Raw genomic sequence first — 17262 nt, forward strand, 5'->3', positions numbered from 1 at the left:
GTCAGTCAACATTGGTCTACCCAGTGGACCACAGGTCGTTCTGCAGACGACCCCAGACGACCCAGTAAAGATGGAAGAGGAGCAAGAACGACTCCAGTCTGTACCACCAACATCGGTCTACCCAGGATGGACCCCAGACGACCCAGTAAAGATGGAAGAGGAGCAACAACGACTCCAGTCTGTCCCACCAACATCGGTCTACCCAGGACGGACCCCAATGTACCCCAGGTCGCTTGTCAAAGACCCATGGGAGGAGGAAGAGAGAAGAAAGAAGAGAGAAGAAGGAAGAGAGAAGAAAGAAGAAAGAAGAAGAAGAAGATAAGACAAGCTGAGTGAGACACGATGCCTCGTGTCCCTTGCTGGTATCAGCATCATTGCATGGAGCGTAATTGCAAGACAGGATCGTTTGCCTTAACTGGCCGCCCCTCCTACAAGCATGTTGCTCTGTTGAGTGATTCATCCTGTGTCGTGCGGACTTGATGTGGCTGTCAGAAGTAGCTCTCTGAAGGAGGCGTGCTGGAGCAACAGGGAGGAAGAAGAGTAGGATGGGATTTCTACTGTTGGCAACTATATGAAGGTCTCGAAACTTGTAGTCCCTATAGCTGTGAAGAACCCCAATATACGTCTCTCATGGTGACTGACGTAGGGCCAATTACAGATCAGCTGGGACAACCGAATTCCACGGTCCTGTGCGCAGTTCAAGTAGTAACGGCTTTCGGGTTGACCAAGTGTTGTTGTGCGTTAATGACGGAGAAGCGACGGAGGCAGTTGTGTTGAAGAAATGTGGTACAGGATTATCTACAAGACCAAGCAGTGTCGTCGCCCAGCCAGAGACAATGGACGTCTGTCTATATATTTCATTTTTTAGAGTAGGATGATGTATATTTGTTTAGCTAGGATGTATTTTTTTTCGTTAATAAAGTTGTTGCACACAGCTAGCTTGCTTTAGCAGTGTTGCAAAAACTTTATTTCGGGGAGAAGGGGAGATGTAACACTGTAAAAGTGTTTGAGTTAGTTTATTTAAAATATATATAGAGTACATGAGTCACAGACAAGGATCTGAGAGGCGCCAGTTGTCTGCCTGAGATCTCACACCTCAAAGCGTTAATGACCTCAAGTGACCTGAGGTCAGATCATGAGAATTTCACCTTGCTTCCGCTAAGCTCTTAATTGTAGTCTGGTAGCCTTCAAACAAGCCGACGTTTAAGGAGTGGCTTGGTAGTGCCGGAGGCTATCTATTTGTGGGCGGAGTTAGCTACTAGGTTCCCCAATATAAACTCGGAGAGCTATCCAGAAAGGAGCATTAATCAAGAGAACAGCAGACGAGCAGAGCAGGGAGGCTGTCGGCCGGCAGGGCGGGAGTCTCTGTCAACTACAGACCCCCCCCCCCTCTCTATTCAACTTAGACTCAGTCCTCGGTGAGTGAACATTAAGGTGACTTGGTCGTGTTTACATATGTTGTGTGATGATCAGGGGCAGTCAAGTTGTAGGGTTCTCGAATTCTTGGATGATGACTCTCTTTAACATTTGAATTGAATTGCTTAAGTTATAATATTTATCATGAAAAATATAATTGTTGAATTTATTATTTAAATGGTCTTTCACTGTGTCCCTAGAGTTGAGTTGAGGTGAGAAAGCCTCGGGGATTATTGGTTCCCTGATTTTAATGAGTACATGGTACAGAGGGAACATACTAATAATGAACTCATGATAACATCCTTTGAGAATTTTGTGATACAGGCAAGTTCCATTCCTTGTCTTGTATGTAATGATCATGAATGGATGGTGGCAGCATTTCTACTTCTACTATCTACTCTTCTACTTCTACCTATCTACACCTCTCCCTCCACCCCCTCTCTAAACTCTCACTTTCAACTAATGACCCTCCTCGCTCCTCCCACCTCTCGCCCTCTCACCCCCAAGCCCTCACTAATTACTTCACTATTCATTTCTTTCCTTTCGTTTTCTCTTATACGTTTGTGGCAATGATTCTGTATTCTAGAGTTCTCTCTAGAGTTTCGGGTAACTGATCAAGTTACGGCGCCTTGTAGTCTTAGCACCTAGGTAGTCAAATACCTAGGTTACAAGGTGTTGAACGAGAGAGGTTGCCTTAGGAACTCTGGAGGTGCTCTAGAATAGTTAGCTAACTGGGGACGGGATAACGGACTAGAGAGAGCTGTTTCCCCCGGCCTCGTTAGTTAACTGGGGGGTGGAATAATGGACAAGATAGAGCTATTTCCCCCCCACCCCCCGTTACAGCCCGTGTGCCCCGCAGTAAGTCAACAAATTCCTTTGGAGACTTCAGGCTGAAGGCGCAAGGAACATAAGGAGTCAGCAGGCCGTTGAGTCGCTTCGCCAGTCTGTACGTGGGTGTGGGTATCTGGCTAATGATTGGCCGAAGTGGGTTTCCAGGCTTGTGCGTCTTGACATTTCCATACGCATATCCAGGTTTATATTCCCCAATGATCTATGGCAGGTGGAGTCCTGATTTCTTGGCGTTCACAGTTTCGATCAGTTTGTTGACCTTTGGCAACTCTGTAGTTGCCTCGATTCTTTCCTCCTTCTGCAATAAGTTCTGCTTGTAAGGTATCTTTGGTAGTGACCTTCTTTTGTGTCTCGAGGTCGAATATGTCGTCCAACAGAATTTCCAACTCTACTTTCCGGGCCATCTCCCTCGGTCTGGACATAACATGACAGTTTACCAAAGATACCAAAGATACCTTACAATCAGAACTTATTGCAGAAGGAGGAAAGAATCGAGGCAACTACAGAAGCACCATACTGTCCCCCTAGCTTAAAGCGGCAGCTAAAAGCCTTCGTGAGAACAAGGAGATAGTTGTCAGGAGAGGTGACAAGTCGCCAATATATGTCATTCTTAAAAAAGACGAATATCTGGCGAAAATGAACATCATACTCTCGGACCAAACTAAGTTCCAAAGGGTAACGAAGGACACTACAGCCGAATTAAAAGCAAAGGTCAACAAACTGATCGAAACTGTGAACGCCAATAAATCCGGACTCCACCTGCCAAAGATCATTAGGGAATATAAACCTGGATATGCGTATGGAAATGTAAAGACGCACAAGCCTGGAAACCCACTTCGGCCAATCATTAGCCAGATACCCACACCCACGTACAGACTGGCGAAGCGACTCAACGGCCTGCTGACTCCTTATGTTCCTTGCGCCTTCAGCCTGAAGTCTCCAAAGGAATTTGTTGACTTACTGCGGGGCACACGGGCCACAGGGATAAGAGCCTCGTTGGACGTAGAATCGCTGTTTACCAACGTACCTGTGGACGAGACAATCGGAATGATAGCCGACAGAGTGTATCGTGATCCAGCCTGTACTCCTCTTGACATGCCAGAAAATATTCTGAGGAAACTACTCCAAGCTTGTACTAAAGAGGCACCCTTCTTGAGCCCGGATGGGCACATGTATAAGCAAGTAGATGGGGTCGCCATGGGTTCTCCCCTAGGTGTCCTGTTTGCAAACTTCTACATGGGTACCATCGAGCAAAAAGTCTTAGTCGACATGAACTTGAAACCGGCCATATACTGCAGGTATGTTGACGACATTTTTACACAGGTACCTGATGTCAGACATCTGCAGGAGCTGAAGGAGGCATTTGAGCAGAGTTCCGTGCTGCGTTTCACTTACGAGATGGAAAAGGATGGGAAGCTGCCCTTTCTAGATGTAACAGTCATGGAAAAGGGCGGAGGTTTCCACACTGCAGTCTACACTAAGGAAACAAACATAGGAATGTGCCTAAATGCCAACAGCGACTGCCCTGACAGGTACAAGAGGAGTGTTGTTAACGCATATGTCGACCGTGCTCTCAGCCACAGCTCAGAATGGAAGCAAGTCGACGAAGAACTCTGTAGGGTAAGGCAGGTCCTAGTCAATAACGGCTTCTCCAATGGTTTCATCGAAGACATCATAAGAAGGAAAGTGAAAAGCCATGCAACCTCTGAAGAGACAACTAACACAACACCTATACCCCCTATTAGACTATTTTACAGGAACTTCTTTTCCACAGCTCATAAAATGGAGGAAAGGGTCCTGAAAGATATTGTTAATAGAAACGTTATCCCTACAGACAAAAATCAGAGGATACAACTGACGATTTACTATAAAACCAGAAAAACGGCCAGCCTACTCATGAGAAACTCTCCAGACACAAAACAGAACGCTTTAAAAGAGACTAACGTCGTCTATGCCTTCAAATGCCCACTTGGGGACTGTAAGCTCAAAAAAAACCAGTATATAGGCAAGACAACAACATCTCTTTCTAGGCGTTTAACGATGCATAAGCAACAGGGCTCCATTAAGGAACATATAATCTCTTCCCACAACCAAACCATCGCCAGAGAAATCCTAGTAAACAACACAGAAATCATCGATAGATACAGCGATAGCAGGCGGCTTGACGTTTGCTGGCACTACACATCAAGAAGTCAACACCAGCAATCAACAGCCAATTATTGCACAACTATATTCTACCCACCTCAAGACTCCTCCAATATAGAAGCATCAAGAAATATGGACCAATAGGCTTTCTACAAACACTTCTATTCAATACCCATTGTTTGTGTTCTGTCTTGTGTTGATACTTTTAATACCCTATTAATATCCCCTCTTGTTCTGTCTTGTGTTAATGTCACATCACCCCTCCCACCTCACTCAAATGTAGATATAAAATCAGAGATACGTAAGTTCTAATCAGTTGTGTATTTGTGAACTAAAGTCTTTGAAAATGTAATAAGTTTTACGAAACGCGCCCGTGTCGCGTCAGACTAGAAATAAAAATGAATTTTGGAGAATTGATTTTTGATTTACCTCCAACAGTGAAGCGTAATGTACGAAAGATTGAGAAAATTCGTGTTAGAATTATTAATCTTACTTTTTCGGTCATATTTAATAATATATGTCTACAGGAAAGACTGCTACCAAAATATACTAATATATATATATATATATATATATATATATATATATATATATATATATATATATATATATATATATATATATATATATATATATTTATAGGGACGGGAGTACCACTTCTGGCTGGAAGAAGGGGGACCCATAGCCTCAGAGGAAACCACGCATAACGCATTAGTGGGAATGTTTAGATCCCCTCCACTACAGTTTCTGTGTGCTTTTCTCCTCCTAATTCTCCTTTGAATTCCTCTGAAGTTGGACTAGTGCCCAAGACGCAACAGGCATTTCCCCTTTGGATTGCAACGCTGAGGCACTGGAACAAGAAACTTTTTGCTCTCTGGTCTTGTGTAGCACTTTTGTCCCCCAATTCCTTCAGGAACTTCAATGCACATTTTCCCCACGAATCGAGGGTCTCCGAGCCGATCGGAACAAAGCTGTAGCAGTGTGCCAGACCTCTATATTTAATAATTTTCTGTGATTCCCTGAAAAAAGCAGCACCACCGCTTTCACGTGTGCTGTAGTGGAGGTAGGTACTGGCCAGTGTGGCAGCGCACGCGTAGTCCCACTCCACTTGCTTACAATCCTTCCAAGGTAGCAAGGTGACCCCATCTGGGCGCTTCTGAGGGTCGTTAGATCTGGATAAGTGTGGTTCTCTTTGTGCCGGGCAGCGGGCTGTGGCGAGGCTCCTCTTGATGATGTCGTTGACTTCTTCATGTCTTGCAATTTTACCCTGTGATTTACGACATACCAGACCATGACTACCATATTGGTCGCCATCGCAGTTCCGCAGATGCACCTATGTTCGGTGAGGATGGGGCGGCAAGGCGGAGGGCAACTCCAATGCGGAGAGCGTTATGACTGAGGCGAGTTCCCAGGGCTGCATTGGGCACAGCAAATAAAAAATCCCCGGCGTGGAGTGCTGTTACTGCTAGGAGGCGGGCTTTGATTTCAGCATCAGCGTTGTCAATCATTGCTGTGACAGTCTTTTCCATTATGGGGCTATCCCAGTGGGCCTGCTTGTGGTCTTTTAGAACTTGTGGTCGGGGCTGAGGGTGTGCATTGGTGTCCCATTGTCTGGCTGCTTCGATGAACGTTTGATCATGAGTTCCCTCTGTCTCTCTCATACGCTCTGGTAGGATCTGCCCTACCAATTCGTTGGCTGCTGTACATGAGGATAAGAATGCTGGAAGTGCTACCTCAGTTGGCTTTCGAATGCCTATCCCCCCATATGTCACTGGTAGTGTTGCTTGGTCCCACTGACTGTCATTCTTAAAAAAGACGAATATCTGGCGAAAATGAACATCATACTCTCTGACCAAACTAAGTTCCAAAGGGTAACGAAGGACACTACAGCCGAATTAAAAGCAAAGGTCAACAAACTGATCGAAACTGTGAACGCCAAGAAATCCGGACCCCACCTGCCAAAGATCATTGGGGAATATAAACCTGGATATGCGTATGGAAATGTCAAGACACACAAGCCTGGAAACCCACTTCGGCCAATCATTAGCCAGATACCCACACCCACGTACAGACTGGCGAAGTGACTCAACGGCCTGCTGACTCCTTATGTTCCTTGCGCCTTCAGCCTGAAGTCTCCAAAGGAATTTGTTGACTTACTGCGGGGCACACGGGCCACAGGGATAAGAGCCTCGTTGGACGTAGAATCGCTGTTTACCAACGTACCTGTGGACGAGACAATCGGAATGATAGCCGACAGAGTGTATCGTGATTCAGCCTGTACTCCTCTTGACATACCAGAAAATATTCTGAGGAAACTACTACAAGCTTGTACTAAAGAGGCTCCCTTCTTGAGCCCGGATGGGCACATGTATAAGCAAGTAGATGGGGTCGCCATGGGTTCTCCCCTAGGTGTCCTGTTTGCAAACTTCTACATGGGTACCATCGAGCAAAAAGTCTTAGTCGACATGAACTTGAAACCGGCCATATACTGCAGGTATGTTGACGACATTTTTACACAGGTACCTGATGTCAGACATCTGCAGGAGCTGAAGGAGGCATTTGAGCAGAATTTTGTGTTGCGTTTCACTTACGAGATGGAGAAGGATGGGAAGCTGCCCTTTCTAGATGTAACAGTCATGGAAAGGAGCGGAGTTTTCCACACTGCAGTCTACACTAAGGAAACAAACATTGGAATGTGCCTGAATGCCAACAGTGACTGCCCAGACAGGTACAAGAGGAGTGTTGTTAACGCATATGTCGACCGTGCTCTCAGCCACAGCTCAGAATGGAAGCAAGTCGATGAAGAACTCTGTAGGGTAAGGCAGGTCCTAGTCAATAACGGCTTCTCCAATGGTTTCGTCGAAGACATCATAAGAAGGAAAGTGAAAAGCCATGCAACCTCTGAAGAGACAACTAACACAACACCTATACCCCCTATTAGACTATTTTACAGGAACTTCTTTTCCACAGCTCATAAAACGGAGGAAAGGGTCCTGAAAGATATTGTTAATAGAAACGTTATCCCTACAGACAAAAATCAGAGGATACAACTGACGATTTACAATAAAACCAGAAAAACGGCCAGCCTACTCATGAGAAACTCTCCAGACACAAAACAGAACGCTTTAAAAGAGACTAACGTCGTCTATGCCTTCAAATGCCCTCTTGGGGACTGTAAGCTCCAAAAAACCCAGTATATAGGCAAGACAACAACATCTCTTTCTAGGCGTTTAACGATGCATAAGCAACAGGGCTCCATTAAGGAACATATAATCTCTTCCCACAACCAAACCATCGCCAGAGAAATGCTAGTAAACAACACAGAAATCATCGATAGATACAGCGATAGCAGGCGGCTTGACGTTTGCGAGGCACTACACATCAAGAAGTCAACACCAGCAATCAACAGCCAATTATTGCACAACTATATTCTACCCACCTCAAGACTCCTCCAATATAGAAGCATCAAGAAATATGGACCAATAGGCTTTCTACAAACACTTCTACTCAATATCCATTGTTTCGTGTTCTGTCTTGTGTTGATGAAATTAATACCCTATTAATACTCTTGTTCTGTCTTGTGTTGATGAAATTAATACCCTATTAATGCCACTTCTTGTTCTGTCTTGTGTTAATGCCACATCACCCCTTCCACCTCACTCAAATGTAGATATAAAATCGGAGATGCGTAAGTTCTATTCAGTTGTGTATTTGTGAACTAAAGTCTTTGAAAATGTAATAAGTTTTATGAAACGCGCTCGTGTCGCGTCAGACTAGAAATAAAAATGAATTTTGGAGAATTGATTTTTTATTTACCTCCAACAGTGAAAAGAAATGTACAAAAGATTGAGAAAATTCGTGTTAGAATTATTAATCTTACTTTTTCGGTCATATTTAATAATATATGTCTACAGGAAAGACTGCTACCAAAATATACTAGTATATATAAATATATATATATAATTATATATATATATAAATTATATATATATATATATATATATATATATATATATATATATATATATATATGTCGTACCTAGTAGCCAGAACGCACTTCTCGGCCTACTATGCAAGGCCCGATTTGCCTAATAAGCCAAGTTTTCATGAATTAATTGTTTCTCGACTACCTAACCTACCTAACCTAACCTAACCTAACTTTTTCTGCTACCTAACCTAACCTAACCTATAAAGATAGGTTAGGTTAGGTTAGGTAGGGTTAGTTAGGTTTGGTCATATATCTACGTTAATTTTAACTCCAATAAAAAAAAATGACCTCATACATAATGAAATGGGCAGCTTTATCATTTCATAAGAAAAAAATTAGAAAAAAATTATTAATTAAGGAAAACTTGGCTTATTAGGCAAATCGGGCCTTGCATAGTAGGCTGAGAAGTGCGTTCTGGCTACTAGGTACGACATATATATATATATATATATATATATATATATATATATATATATATATGTATATATGTCGTACCTAGTAGCCAGAACGCACTTCTCAGCCTACTATGCAAGGCCCGATTTGCCTAATAAGCCAAGTTTTCCTAAATTATTATATTTTTTCAAATTTTTTTCTTATGAAATGATAAAGCTACCCATTTCGTTATGCATGAGGTCATTTTTTTTTATTGGAATTAAAATTAACGTAGATATATGACCGAACCTAACCAACCCTACCTAACCTAACCTAACCTATCTTTATAGGTTAGGTTAGGTTAGGTAGCCGAAAAAGTTAGGTTAGGTTAGGTTAGGTAGTCGAAAAACTAATAATTCATGAAAACTTGGCTTATTAGGCAAATCGGGCCTTGCATAGTAGGCTGAGAAGTGCGTTCTGCCTACTAGGTACGACATATATAAATATATATTTATATATATATATATATATATATATATATATATATATATATATATTTATATATATATATATATATAAATATATATATAAGCGATAGCAGGCTGCTTGACATCTGCGAGGCACTACACATCAAGAAGTCAACACCAGCAATCAACTGCCAATTAATGCACAACTTTATTCTACCCACTTCAAGACTCCTCTTGTACCTGTCTGGGCAGTCACTGTTGGCATTCAGGCACATTCCAATGTTTGTTTCCTTAGTGTAGACTGCAGTGTGGAAAACTCCGCTCCTTTCCATGACTGTTACATCTAGAAAGGGCAGCTTCCCATCCTTCTCCATCTCGTAAGTGAAACGCAACACAAAATTCTGCTCAAATGCCTCCTTCAGCTCCTGCAGATGTCTGACATCAGGTACCTGTGTAAAAATGTCGTCAACATACCTGCAGTATATGGCCGGTTTCAAGTTCATGTCGACTAAGACTTTTTGCTCGATGGTACCCATGTAGAAGTTTGCAAACAGGACACCTAAGGGAGAACCCATGGCGATCCCATCTACTTGCTTATACATGTGTCCATCCGGGCTCAAGAAGGGTGCCTCTTTAGTACAAGCTTGGAGTAGTTTCCTTAAAATGATTTCTGGTATGTAAAGAGGAGTACAGGCCGGATCACGATACACTGTCGGCTATCATCCCGATTGTTTCATCCACAGGTACGTTGGTAAACAGTGATTCTACGTCCAACGAGGCTCTTATCCCTGTGGCCCGTGTTCCCTGCAGTAAGTCAACAAATTCCTTTAGAGACTTCAAGCTGAAGGCGCAAGGGACATAAGGAGTCAGCAAGCCGTTGAGTCGTTTCGCCAGTCTGTACGCGAGTGTGGGTATCTGGCTGATGATTGGCCGAAGTGGGTTTCCAGGCTAGTGTGTCTTGACATTTCCATACGCATATCCAGGTTTATATTCCCCAATAATCTTTGGCAGGTGGTTTCCGGATTTCTTGGCGTTCACAGTTTCGATCAACTTGTTGACCTTTGCTTTCAAATCGGCTGTAGTGTCCTTCGTTACCCTTTGGAATTTAGTTTGATCAGAGAGTATGAGGTTCATTTTCGCCAGATATTCGTCTTTTTTAAGAATGACGTATATTGGCGACTTGTCACCTCTCCTGACAACTATCTCCTTGTTCTCACGAAGGCTCATAGCTACCGCTTTGAGCTCGGGGGACAGTATGGTGCTTCTATAGTTGCCTCGATTCTTTCCTCCCTCCGCAATAAGTTCTGCTTGTAAGGTATCTTTGGTGGTGACCTTCTTTTGTGTCTCGAGGTCGCATATGTCATCCAACAGAATCTCCAACTCCACTTTCCGGGCCATCTCACTCGGTCTGGACATAACGTGACAGTTTATACTCAGATTTAGGAGAGTGACTTGGTCCTCAGTGAGGTTGATTCCTGCAAGGTTCAGGAAGCCATTTCTTGGTCGTGGAATTGCCATAGGTCCTCCATATAACGTTGTTAGTTTCTTGATTATCCTTGTTTCAGTGCTGAGGTGATGTCGGTCTGTGAGGATGTCGAGGTGTTGTTCAATGCGAGTACGGAGACTTTCGTCGATGTTGCTGTTTCTCCATTCTCTTTGTAGCATGAAGTAGTTGCGTTTTGTTGTCTTTGATTTCATTTTCTGCCTTGTATATCTGATCACGAATCAGATCTTGGCGTTATTTTATCGTGAAGGCTTGATTCCTTGCTGCTGGGTCGTGTGTTTTTATATTAGTATATTTTGGTAGCAGTCTTTCCTGTAGACATATATTATTAAATATGACCGAAAAAGTAAGATTAATAATTCTAACACGAATTCTCTCGATCTTTCTTACGTTTCTTTTCACTGTTGATGGTAATTCAAAAATCAATTCTCCAAAATTATTTTTTATTTCTAGTCTGACGCGACACTTGAGCGCGTTTCGTAAAACTTATTACATTTTCAAAGACTTTAGTTTACACACACACACACAACTTTAACTGAATAGAGCATAAACATCTTCAAGTTTTTTATACCTACATTTGAGTGAAGTGACATGTTACAATAGATTTGGATGAGGTGAAAATAAACTTTTAACACAAGACAGAACACGAAACAATGTAATACAAACAGGTATTAAAGGTAGGTAACTGCAGAAGGCCAATTTTTATTGGCCCATATTTCTTGATGCTTCTATATTGGAGTCACTTCTGGGGTGTGAGTTTTCATTCGCATATAGTCCTGGGGACCATTCAGGCTTGTTCGCATTTGTGTTCCTCACGTGTGCCCCAAAGAATGAGGTGATTTGGTGAAATGCTATGCCCAAGATTACCATCCGAGTTGCCGTCGGGGAAGTGGCTCAAATAGCCTCGGCTATCACTTCCTTTTGACGGCCGTGATGGTCAAGCGGATTAAGGCGCCCTGTAGTTACCAGTTGCGTTGCTTCTGGGAGTATGGGTTCGAGTCACTTCTGGGGTGTGAGTTTTCATTCGCATATAGTCCTGGGGACCATTCAGGCTTGTTCGCATTTGTGTTCCTCACGTGTGCCCCAAAGAATGAGGTGATTTGGTGAAATGCTATGCCCAAGATTACCATCCGAGTTGCCGTCGGGGAAGTGGCTCAAATAGCCTCGGCTATCACTTCCTTTTGACGGCCGTGATGGTCAAGCGGATTAAGGCGCCCTGTAGTTACCAGTTGCGTTGCTTCTGGGAGTATGGGTTCGAGTCACTTCTGGGGTGTGAGTTTTCATTCGCATATAGTCCTGGGGACCATTCAGGCTTGTTCGCATTTGTGTTCCTCACGTGTGCCCCAAAGAATGAGGTGATTTGGTGAAATGCTATGCCCAAGATTACCATCCGAGTTGCCGTCGGGGAAGTGGCTCAAATAGCCTCGGCTATCACTTCCTTTTGACGGCCGTGATGGTCAAGCGGATTAAGGCGCCCTGTAGTTACCAGTTGCGTTGCTTCTGGGAGTATGGGTTCGAGTGTTACGGCCCTCTCGGGACGCAACGGGGTTCTTACTCTGATGTCGTTAGAGGAAGATATATATATCCGACCCCAAGCCAGTAGAGGCTTTCAAGGGATGCGATCCGTGACGCAAGTAACTTAAAAGGGAGTAGGGAAAGAAAGTTAAGAACTTAATATTATAATTAACACCATCACCATTTAAATATATAAAATAATAGAGTACACAAGGGGGAGGGGTATTAACACTGTACAAAGGGGATCATGCACAAACTAGTCTTCTGCTGAAGACTCTTGATTAAGAAGATAGGTGCCGAGTCCGCGGTGCTTCCTTCGTGGCCTCAAGACGTGTCTTCTGAGAAACGCCGAGCCTACCCTGGCCACAGGTCAGCCACAACACAGGTCCACTGGGGGCACCGTCGTGGAGGCCGTCAACCACACGTCCAGCAGGTCTGCTGGCAGGTACTGAGCCACCAAGGCTGGTACGGCCACTCCACGAACGATAAAAGGGGTACGCCCTAGACAGGAGTCTCGTGTGATATCACCAATCACCCTCCTGTCCTCAATACCCCAGTGGATTATCGTCTCCAACCGTCGGTCCCGGGTAAACCCTTCCACTGCCACTCCACTGGCAGGCTTAACACACCACAGTGTTCTTCCGGGGGGACGACGTCACAACAGCTGCAGCAAACTTCGCTGTATGGAGACTGGCTGCCTCGGGTAGACTGACTCAATCGTCAACACAGTGGTCCCAGGTCGACTCTGTAAACAGACACGTCATCAATAACTGGGACACTAATACACCACACTCACAGGCAAGGGCACAAACACCTGACGTATCCAGTCCATAGATGGCGCTGTCGTCGGAGCACCACCTCACCAGAGGTCAGGAGCGGCGGTGTTGAGCACTGAACCAGACTGGAAACTGGTCCTCGAGGCCAGTACACGCTGTCCTCACTAGATGTCGTCGTTCGTTTGGCGGGGGTTTCGGGAGCTGACCCACAGATGGCGTGTTTGTCACTGCTCCAGGCTCGGACGCTGGATCCGGGTTCGTAACACCTCCCCACCAAAAAGAATTTGGTTTGGGGTTCTATAAAAAGAAACACAAACCAAATTAGTACGACGACACAACTCCAAATGGACACACATGCTTTATGATCTGGAATAGCGAGGCTGTCTCGTCCACAGAACTGTCCTACTGGGCAATTCCGGCACAACGGGAACTTTAAAATTGAAGGCAAGGTCCTGCCTGGTGTAATCTTCCACATCTTCACCGTCTCCACCGAGATGTCAAGCAGGGGCGTCGTCTCACATCGTCTCACATCACGTCGTCTCACGGATTGGTTTCGACACGATTTCGGGTGACTCGACACTTCCCTATGTCGTGGCACCGATGATGGCTGACCACAGACGGCATTTCTGGTGCCAGTCCGATGGTCCTTCAGGGAGAAAGGAACCTGGAATACAGGGGTCTGATAATTCAGAGTGATAGTGACAATGGGTAAGTCAGTACTTACTATACACTCCTCTACTAGGCCCACACCTAGTTCCAACAGGGCTGCTTGCTCACCGAAGATGGCATTCGCTCTGCCCCCGTCAGGTCGACCAACGTTCCGTATAACGCTGTGTTGAGGCTCAGCAGTCACGCGGGGGGTGTCAACCTGTCGGAAACAGTCACTCATATTATCACATATCGTACCTCCTGTATCATCTATTACCTCCCAGGTCCCTTCTTCAACTGCAACACTTGCAGTACAAATCTCCAATCCCTGGGACCTCTTCGCGATGTTCATGGGAGCCATCATTCGTCGGGTCGTCCACCGGTCCTCACTGAGAGCACAAACGAGAACACATACGAGAATCAAACAAAGTATCGCTAAGAAACATGAGGCCAATTGAGGGATAAGCTTCCCGAGCCAGTCATGTCCATAGCCGGCCACATCCACACGCCTGGCTTGGACCGAAGAGGGCACTAGACCTTTTGAACACACCGCACCTACCTCTGACGTCTGGGGAATCTCTGGCTGGTCCACTACACGCTGTAACTTGCCATACCGCAAGCACACCTCAGCCTTCGCTCCAGACTCGTCGGTATCCGTGGGTGTCTGCACACAAGGCCTCTCTTCTAGCTCAGGTACTTCTGCCATTGTAACCTCATGTTCCTTGTCAAGAGAAGAATCAGGAGACACTTCTAGATAACTGTCGATCTGCGGGGGAGAGGACAAATTAGACATGTTCAAATCCGGGTCTGTCTTTACCTGGACATTACCATTGCCTGTTACCTCAGACCGTGCTGTTCTGGTAGACTCGTCCGCAACCTTGGGATGATTGGTGCTCCAATCGGTCACCAAGTCGTTGGCTAGTACCACGTCAATCCCAGCCACAGGGAGGGTATCGACTACTGCCAACGCACATGTGCCGCTGAAATAAGGCGAGTCGAGATGTACTGGCACTAAGGGGGCGATATACTGCGTCCTTGGAAACCCAACCAGGACAACCTCTTGTCTCCCGTCCACACTTACTCCCTCGGGTATCGAGCTCTTCATGATCAGGGACTGGGCTGCTCCACTATCTCTGAGCACTACAATTGATCTACCAGTATGATCACTCGTTACATACCCGCATGAAGTGTGAGGGGCAAACAAACTTGGTCCTTCCTGCGTCATCGTAGACTGGTTTCCTGCTGGTGGTGTAGCACAGCTCATCAACATTACCTCCCTTCGTGCGCTGCCACCTCTTCTGCCTCGGCACCTAGCAGCTATGTGCCCTTTCTGCCCACAAGTCCAGCACACCATATTCCTCCTCGGGCTCCGGTGTTTCGGACTGCTAGGACTTGTTCTTCGGAGGCTACTCGGGGGCGTCTTCTTAGCACTTTGTGGGACGGGTCTTTCTTCTTCTACGTCGTGAGGTCTGTCAAACCGGCGCTGGTAATTCCTCGGGACGTACTTAGCAGACGGCCTATGAGTCAGGATATACTCTTCAGCCATGGTGGCTGCTGCACTCAAGGTCTCCACCTGCTGCTCTTCTAAGTATGTCTTGAGGTCTCCAGACAAACAATCCTTGAAGTCTTCGAGCAGAATCAGCTGTTCGAGGTCTTCCCTGGTCTCCACCTTCCGAGAGGCACACCATTCTTGAAAAAGTCGCTCCTTGATCGTGGCGAACTCTGTGAAAGTGTGCTCTGAGGTCTTCTTCAGGTTTCTGAACTTTTGCCTATACGCCTCAGGTACCAATTGGTACGCCATGAGCACAACTTTCTTCACCTTGTCATAATCGCTGGAGTCGTCAAGGGATAACGTAGAGTAGGCGATTTGGGCCTTCCCAGTCAAGACTGACTGTATCATGATGGCCCAATTCTCCCTTGGCCACTCCAAAGAGGCAGCGACTTTCTCGAAGGCTGCAAAGAATTTTGACACTTCCTTCTCATGGAATTTGGGGACCATTTTGATGTTGCGTACCGGATCGAAGCTACTGGTGTCCGTTGATTGCCTCCGACCACCGCCTAATCGCAAAACTTCTAGTTCATGTTGTCTCTCTCTTTCCTCTTTGTCTCGTTGTTCTTGTCTGTCTCGTTCCTCTCTTTCTCGCTCTCGTTCTTCTCTCTCTCGTTCTCGTTCTTCTCTCTCTCGTTCTCGTTCTTCTCTCTCTCGTCTCTCTTCTCTTTCTCGTTCTTCTCTCTCTCGTTTCTCTTCTCTTTCTCGTTCTTCTCTTTCTCTTTCTCGTTCTAATTCTAAACGTCTCATCTCCAATTCTTTATCTTGTCTCTCTCGTTCCATTTCTAATTTCTTCCATTCTATTTCCCGATTGATCTCTAGGGCACGCATCTTGACTGTTAGGAAGCTGATATTAAGCTCGCCTGCATCACTGTCAACGTCGCTGCCCTTATCTTCCTTTTCCGTGGAAGCTATGCCTGCACTTTCCTTTGTACTAGGAGTCTCGCCTTCCTGTTTCTCTTCTGCCTTCAGGTGCCGGTGTACCTTGGACAAGATCTCCACACGGGAATCACTGGCACGGATCTTGATCTCCAGGTAGGCGCTCACTAGTACAAGCTCTGGTTTGCTCAAATATTTCAATCTGGCAAGACAATCCTCTCTGTTCAGAAAAGCCTGAACCTCGTCCAGATCATCGATGGTAGCTTTGTCTGCCATTGTCACAGATGAAACACTTAGCACTTAACACACTGAGCACTGTTCTACGCCAATATTGTACTTTATCGCACCAAACACTGCACTTGCCAATATTGCACGTAATCACTCCGGGCACCGCACTACCCAATATTGCACTGAGTCCAAGCGAACACTTCGCTCTACAATATTACACTAAATCACTGAGCACCGCACTAGTCAATATTGCACTTAATCGCTTAATCACAGCGAGCACCGCACTGCACAATATCGCACTTAGTCACTCTGAGCACCGCACAGGACGTATAACGTCACAATCGTCACACACAGGGGGAATTATTTACAGGGATTACGCCACTTCACCACCCCTGTCAAACATACTTAACAAGGGGACGGATCCCGCTGGGGATGCCAATTATGTTACGGCCCTCTCGGGACGCAACGGGGTTCTTACTCTGATGTCGTTAGAGGAAGATATATATATCCGACCCCAAGCCAGTAGAGGCTTTCAAGGGATGCGATCCGTGACGCAAGTAACTTAAAAGGGAGTAGGGAAAGAAAGTTAAGAACTTAATATTATAATTAACACCATCACCATTTAAATATATAAAATAATAGAGTACACAAGGGGGAGGGGTATTAACACTGTACAAAGGGGATCATGCACAAACTAGTCTTCTGCTGAAGACTCTTGATTAAGAAGATAGGTGCCGAGTCCGCGGTGCTTCCTTCGTGGCCTCAAGACGTGTCTTCTGAGAAACGCCGAGCCTACCCTGGCCACAGGTCAGCCACAACACAGGTCCACTGGGGGCACCGTCGTGGAGGCCGTCAACCACACGTCCAGCAGGTCTGCTGGCAGGTACTGAGCCACCAAGGCTGGTACGGCCACTCCACGAACGATA

Source organism: Procambarus clarkii, chromosome 23 (genome assembly GCF_040958095.1).
Source record: "Procambarus clarkii isolate CNS0578487 chromosome 23, FALCON_Pclarkii_2.0, whole genome shotgun sequence".
In the NCBI taxonomy this organism is placed as follows: domain Eukaryota; kingdom Metazoa; phylum Arthropoda; class Malacostraca; order Decapoda; family Cambaridae; genus Procambarus; species Procambarus clarkii.